Source organism: Cibotium barometz, chromosome 32, assembly GCF_041138505.1.
Source record: "Cibotium barometz isolate CiBa-2024 chromosome 32, ASM4113850v1, whole genome shotgun sequence".
Classification (NCBI taxonomy): domain Eukaryota; kingdom Viridiplantae; phylum Streptophyta; class Polypodiopsida; order Cyatheales; family Cibotiaceae; genus Cibotium; species Cibotium barometz.
The window spans coordinates 14,439,388-14,446,312 of NC_141077.1; positions in this window are offsets into that span (position 1 = coordinate 14,439,388).

Sequence of the window (6,925 nt, forward strand, 5' to 3'; positions counted from 1 at the left end):
ACCTTCTCCAGAGGCCGGCTTTTGTACAGGGTTTTCCTTGCATCCTGAAGTGATTGATACCATCTTTCCAGCAGAAGTGGACACAGATTCACCACCAGTGCAAGGGTAAGCTCATCAACTCCACACACTACAAGACAATGCTGCCATACACGCGATAAATTACGAGCGCGTGTATGGTCGCGCCTGTATTTGAATAGAATCGGGTGCGTGTATTTTATCATTTAAGTTCGCGTGTATATTTGCATTTATCAACGCGTGTATAAACACGTTTATATACACGCAGCAATATACGCATCTATACACGCTACCATACACGGATTAATACACGCTACCATACACGGATTAATACACGCTACCATACACGGATTAATACACGCCACTATACACGGATTAATACACGCATGGTAAAGAAAAATTGAAAAAAAACTGAAGAAAAACTGAATTCCTTTACAAAATTAAGAACTTTTTTCTTTAAACCATCTCATAGTACATTACAGTATACATCATTACACAATCCCACTACATGCATTTACAACAATGAAATATATTCAAAAATAAATCATGCATATGAGATGATAGAAATGTCATCAATTTAGAATGTACAGTGACGGATTGGTTAGGGTTCGATCTCATCTTCAATAAGATCCATCCTTGCCAAACGATCAACATCAATATCCATTTAATCAATTTGTAAGGCTACGATTAAATTTATTCCACTATTGATATTCTGTACTCCATTGATAATGGTATTGATGTCCTGATCATCCTCATCAACATCACCATCATCCTCAATGGTAGGGTCATTCTCATGATCATGACAAATGGCACGCTCATCCTCATTATCATGATCATCTCTTATTTCTTGATCATCGATCATAACATCTTCATTGGCATGTTCGACATCATCTTCATTGCGGCTTGTTACATCCTCCATATGCTCCATATCAGTGAATGTATTATACATCACTTTGGAACGTGGTGCAGGGATTTCACTGACGTAAACGAGAACATGTGAACATGTTAATAACACAAAAAATCTTGTGATCATATGTTATATTCACAAAGCTTTCACAAGGGCCTAAAAATATTATCTTTGTCGGGCAATAAAAATCTTCTTAGGTGGCCACTGACCTGCTATTATGTGAAGATGGTAACATGAGAACATGTGAATAGCTTATTCCCATGTGTAGCTAAGCTTTTAAGGGGTTCCCAAATGGCAAGTGACCTGTTATTTTGTGAACGGTAACATGAGAACATGTGAATAACTTGTTCACATGTGTTATTATCACAAAAAATCTTGTGATCACGTGAACATTAAATCCCTGACGTGGTGCAATAGGGATGACGTACCACGATTTAATGTCATGCACCATTGGTAGATAGATAACCTACTCAAATACACATAGTACAGTAATTAATTAGCATATCAAAAGTCAAGGGGTACGCGAGCTTAGATATATATGTACATGAAACACATTAGTAAAAAAATGCATACCTGCTCACATTATTGTGGCAATACGAGCCTATCTTTCTTTGTTTGCCAAAACTTTGTAGAGTCAATAGTTACATAGCCACTTGCATGGCGTTTTATTGTTGCATCAAGCCCTTTTTCCACCACGTTCATTTGCCATTTGACATCCAAAACATACACAAAGAAGCTGTTGGAGATGGAGGCGATAGCACACGAGACACAAGATTGAATCCCCAAAGTGTGTGGAATACACACAATAGATGAGTATATATAGAGGAGATCCTAAGGCTATATATAGAGACATTCTATATATAGCCAACACCCCCGCTCAAAGAAGGGTCTCTAACTGTGGATGAAAAAACCCTTGGGGGCTCAAGGGAAAAACCCACAGCTCTATATACACCTACCGCTATATTAAAATATTTTATAGTTACAAAGTATTATTCAAAGGAGCTACATCACTCCCATATATACAATAGCCATGAAGGCTGCGAAGGAGCTACATCACTCCCATATATAAAATATCCATGAAGGAGCTACATCACTCCCATATATACAATATCCATGAAGGAGCTACATCACTCCCATATATATACAATATCCATGAAGGAGCTACATCACTCCCATATATACAATAGCCATGAAGGAGCTACATCACTCCCATATATACTTCATCACTCTTATGTGTACAATAGCCATGAAAGCTTTGAAGGAGTCATCGTCATGCATCTTCATGTTGTCTTGATCCATTCATGTAGGTTGGGTGCGAGTCTATCTTCGTGATGATGGCAAATAATATTTTTGTAGTCTCTTCTCTATATTGAAGCTCAACAATATCCAAATACAATCCTGATCCATAAACCCTGTAATATGGAAGAAGTCTCCATAACAAATGGAAAACCATAATTTTGTTATAGAAATATGAGATGTACACGAAAAGATGTACACAAAGAAATAGACATAAAGGTATCTTATATGGTTGCTTAGGAATATAGTCCATCCGCATGGACATGCATGGCAATGTCAACTTGTGGAAGATCATCCAATCAATGGCAAATGAACTAGATTTGGTAAGAGAATCTGGTTACTTGGAAGATTGACCTGTTAATAAACACTAAAATAGAAAATGACACTCATTCTAGTTAGTAAGGATATCATGGAAAGCTAGAATCATATCTTTGCCATGGGAAAAATCTATGACATAAGATCAAACCTCCATTATTATGAGTCAAGATAATGAGACAACTATAACTTGGATCAAACCTCCAGGATGACATGATATGAAAGTAAACCTCATAAGATGACAGGACGAGAAATCAAACCTCTGACATCCATAGGTAGAATGACCAGACATGATGAAAAAGTGAACCTCTGACATGAAACAATAATTAGGATGTAAACACCTCTGACAGGATGAAAAAAGGAAACCTCTGACATGACATACTTGAAAGTAAAGCTCATAAGATGACGGAACGAGTAATCAAACCTTTAACATCCACCGCAGGCAACATGTAGCCAGGATGACATGATGTGAACATAAACCTCATAAGCTGATAGGACGAGAAATCAAACCTCTGACGGGAAGAGAAATCAAACCTCTCGGGAAATATGCTCGACGGAATTTCTTGTTACTTGCCATTAGGAACTCAATGGAGTCTTTTTGGGCCCTTTAATTTGCCATGAGATTATGGAAACGTTTAACTTTTTGACAAATAGGAGCCCGCCATGTAAGCAAAAACCAATGGTTTGTAAGAGAGGTGTAAGAGTGGTCAAAGGGTGCACTTTTTCCCCCAAAAAGGGGAGGGGGCAATTTTACAATTTTCGGACCTCCATAACTTCTACATACAAGCTCCGATTTGAGCGGAGATTATAGATCCGTGATCTACGTATCAAGAACTTTCCATAGATATGTTACATGATATGGTTTTATCCGCTAGATTTTAAATTCCATTTTCCCCTCAAAATTCAAATTCGAATAAAGTAGCCGTTTTGAAGCTTTAAATTAGAAAACATTTCTTCTTAAGAGAAAAGGTTTGACTCCCTTAAACTGCCAAATAAAAGGGCCCAAGAAGACTCCATTGAGTTCCTAATGCATAGATTGAATTCCAAGACTTGACCACCATTTTAGCCATTTAGACCTGCAGGGTTGCATTGTGGACCATAAAAGACATTGATAGACTTAAGTAAACCTAGTCAATCAGATGAGCCAAAGCCAAGGCACGGTGCATCCAATGACCATGGCATCATGGTAACAATCCATGGAAACGTAGTCAACCATCATTCACGAAACATGTAACCATCATCATGGAACAACACCATGGCATCATGGATAAAATCCATGGAAACACAATCAACCAATATAGATTAGCCAAGTGAACCAACATCAACGAAACATGTAGCTTGGAATGACCAACAGCAACAAAACATATAGCTTGGAATGACCAACATCAACGAAACATATAACCATCATCATGGAACAACGATCCATGGAAACATAGTCAACCATCATCGACGAAACATGTAACCATCATCATAGAACAACACCATGGCATCATGGATACAATCCATGGAAACGTAGTCAACCATCATTCACGAAACATGTAACCATCATCATGGAACAACACCATGGCATCATGGATACAATCCATGGAAACGTAGTCAACCATCATTGATGAAACATGTAACCATCATCATGGAACAACACCATGGCATCATGGATACAATCCATGGAAGCATATAGCTTGGAATGACCCACATCAACGAGACATATAACCATCATCATGGAACAACGATCCATGGAATCATGGATACAATCCATGGAAACATATAGCTTGGAATGACCAACATCAACGAAACATATAATCATCATCATGGAACAACGATCCATGAAAACATAGTCAACCATCATCGATGAAACATGTAACCATCATCATGGAACAACACCATGGCATCATGGATATCATGGACATTTTGAGGAAACGTGTAACCATCATCAAGGAAACCATAGTATCATGAGACAATACCAAAGCATTAATACAAAGGTAAACCAAGTCAATGGATGCACATTCCATCAATATGAAAGAAACAAGATGCATTTAAAAGCATCACAATCATACCTATCAGCTCCTCATCTAGAAACAATTGACATACCTTTTCTTGAGGATTTAATATGAGAATCATACCTATCAGCTCCTCATCTGAAAAGTGAGGTTTGAGTATCCTCCAAGCACTTGATGGCTACCTACCCATATAGCAGTTTTCGTGATGGAAAAGCAATGCTACCATTGTATGATGGAGATAAGGATTATGTCTCCACAAGATCTTCCTTAGCTTTCATTAAAAGATGTCAAAATTAGCAGGTTACGATAGCCATATCAAACTCGACACCAAATGCAAGATGAGAAAGGTAAAATTAGCTTGAAATTGTGTAAAATAGTAGTTATGCTCTCTCTAAGAGACGCTTGATAGTGGATTCATGTATGAATTTCAATACAATTTCTCATAGTTAATGTAAAACAAACTATAAAATAGAGAACTTATCTTGCCATAATCCAAACTCTCCTGCTCTTGTTGGCACCTACTGCCTTCGCAAAATATCAAGGCCATGGTTAGCATAGATTTTCAGATTGTATATATGATCAAGAAACCATAAGAAGTGAAGATAGCAACATTGCGTGTAAGATGTGATCAGGGTAATGTAACGATAATGAAGTTTCGTGATGATGTGATCATGAAAATGTAACAATAATCGAGTTGCCTTTCAGAATAATGATGTTTTTCAACATCCAAAGGACAGATGAACATATGAACATGAAAATCTAAACTTGATGAGGATTAGTAAACAAACACAAAAGTGTAAATCCTGTGTGGGAATGGCCCTCAACTTTAAAGCTTATTAAAATCATAAGGTTAAAGCTTATTAAAATCTTTGGGCCTCGTGTCTACACACATCAATGGGAAACAGGTGCAGGTGCTGCTATGCCCACACACAACCAATACATCAAGAAAGCACGGTAAAGATATTATTAATCCATGGGAACAATGCCAAAAGAAAAGCTATTGAAGATTAATGGTATCAAAGGTAATGGTGCCCAAGAAGTATTATTTTCTTCTGCGCATAAAACTAAAACGTTAGCAAAAAGTGCGCCTGCCAAAAGAAAAGCTAAAGCCATACATAGCTACTGCTTGAAATAGAGAAGAAGATTTATTTAATAATCATAAATAAAGCATGGAAAATAACAGTTGCGCGCTGCCGTCAGCAGCACCTTCTCTCTTTCACAAGCGTGGAGGAGAGTAACTATTCTCCCCCTCTCTCTCTCTTCCGTTACCTCTCCGCACGGGAGGGAGAAGAACCCTCACACAAGAGTAACTATTCTCCCTCTCTCTCTCTCTTCCGTTACCTCTCCGCACGGGAGGGAGAAGAACCCTCATACACAATATAGTGGGCGTCGTTCAAAAGCAACATAACGACTGTTCTAATTAGCCCCAGCATGGGACATCTCTATAGGCGACCACAACACCTACAGCTGCGTGTTGTATTCAGCCATCGTGCATAAGCCATTACACCTACAGCCGCGTGTTGTATACAGTCGGTAGGAGGTCAACACCTACACAGAAGAGAGGTCAACACCTGCACAGAAGAGCACGCAAGCAGCCATGTGAGGAGAGCTGCACAGCAGGTCTGTTGACGCCTGTCGTCGTCAAACAAAGAGCGCTTTTCTTTAAGTCTTAATAATATAAAACAATCGAAGCTAAGGTTTCTGGAGCCCGTTCTCTATTTCTCTACACCCATCTCTCGCTCATGTGCCATCCAACCAGAGTAAGTGCGCCGAAGTGCTTTGCTGCGTCGAGAATTCCGTCCTCGTCGGCGACGCCACGAGAAGTTTGTCCGCTTTCTCTCTTCTCGTCCGGCTCATATGCGGCTCCACGGGCTGTTCTTACACAGCTCTCTTTCTTCGTCTTCTTTTTCTTCGTCTTTGTCACGTAGCTCTACGGCAATCCTCTAGCATCTCACCGGGAGGAGGACGTTTGCCAGCATGTCTGTCAACGACAACTCCGTGCATCTACTGTTTCGACAGCTTTTCGAGAAAGAATCGTCGACCTACACCTACCTGCTCGCCGATGTTGCCCTCCAATAACACACACATAGCCGTATGGAAAGAAAAAGAGAAGCGTGTGGAGACTTATCTTGCTTATCGTATGGAAAGAAGAAGAGAACCGTGATCGCCATGAATTGCACACGCTCTGATACCATGTTGGAGATGGAGGCAATAGCACACGAGACACAAGATTGAATCCCCAAAGTGTGTGGAATACACACAATAGATGAGTATATATAGAGGAGATCCTAGGGCTATATATAGAGACATTCTATATATAGCCAACAGAAGCGACGAAAGTCAAGCCTAAATATGTCTTGGATTAGCCACAATAATCATCCATTTTTTCATTAGC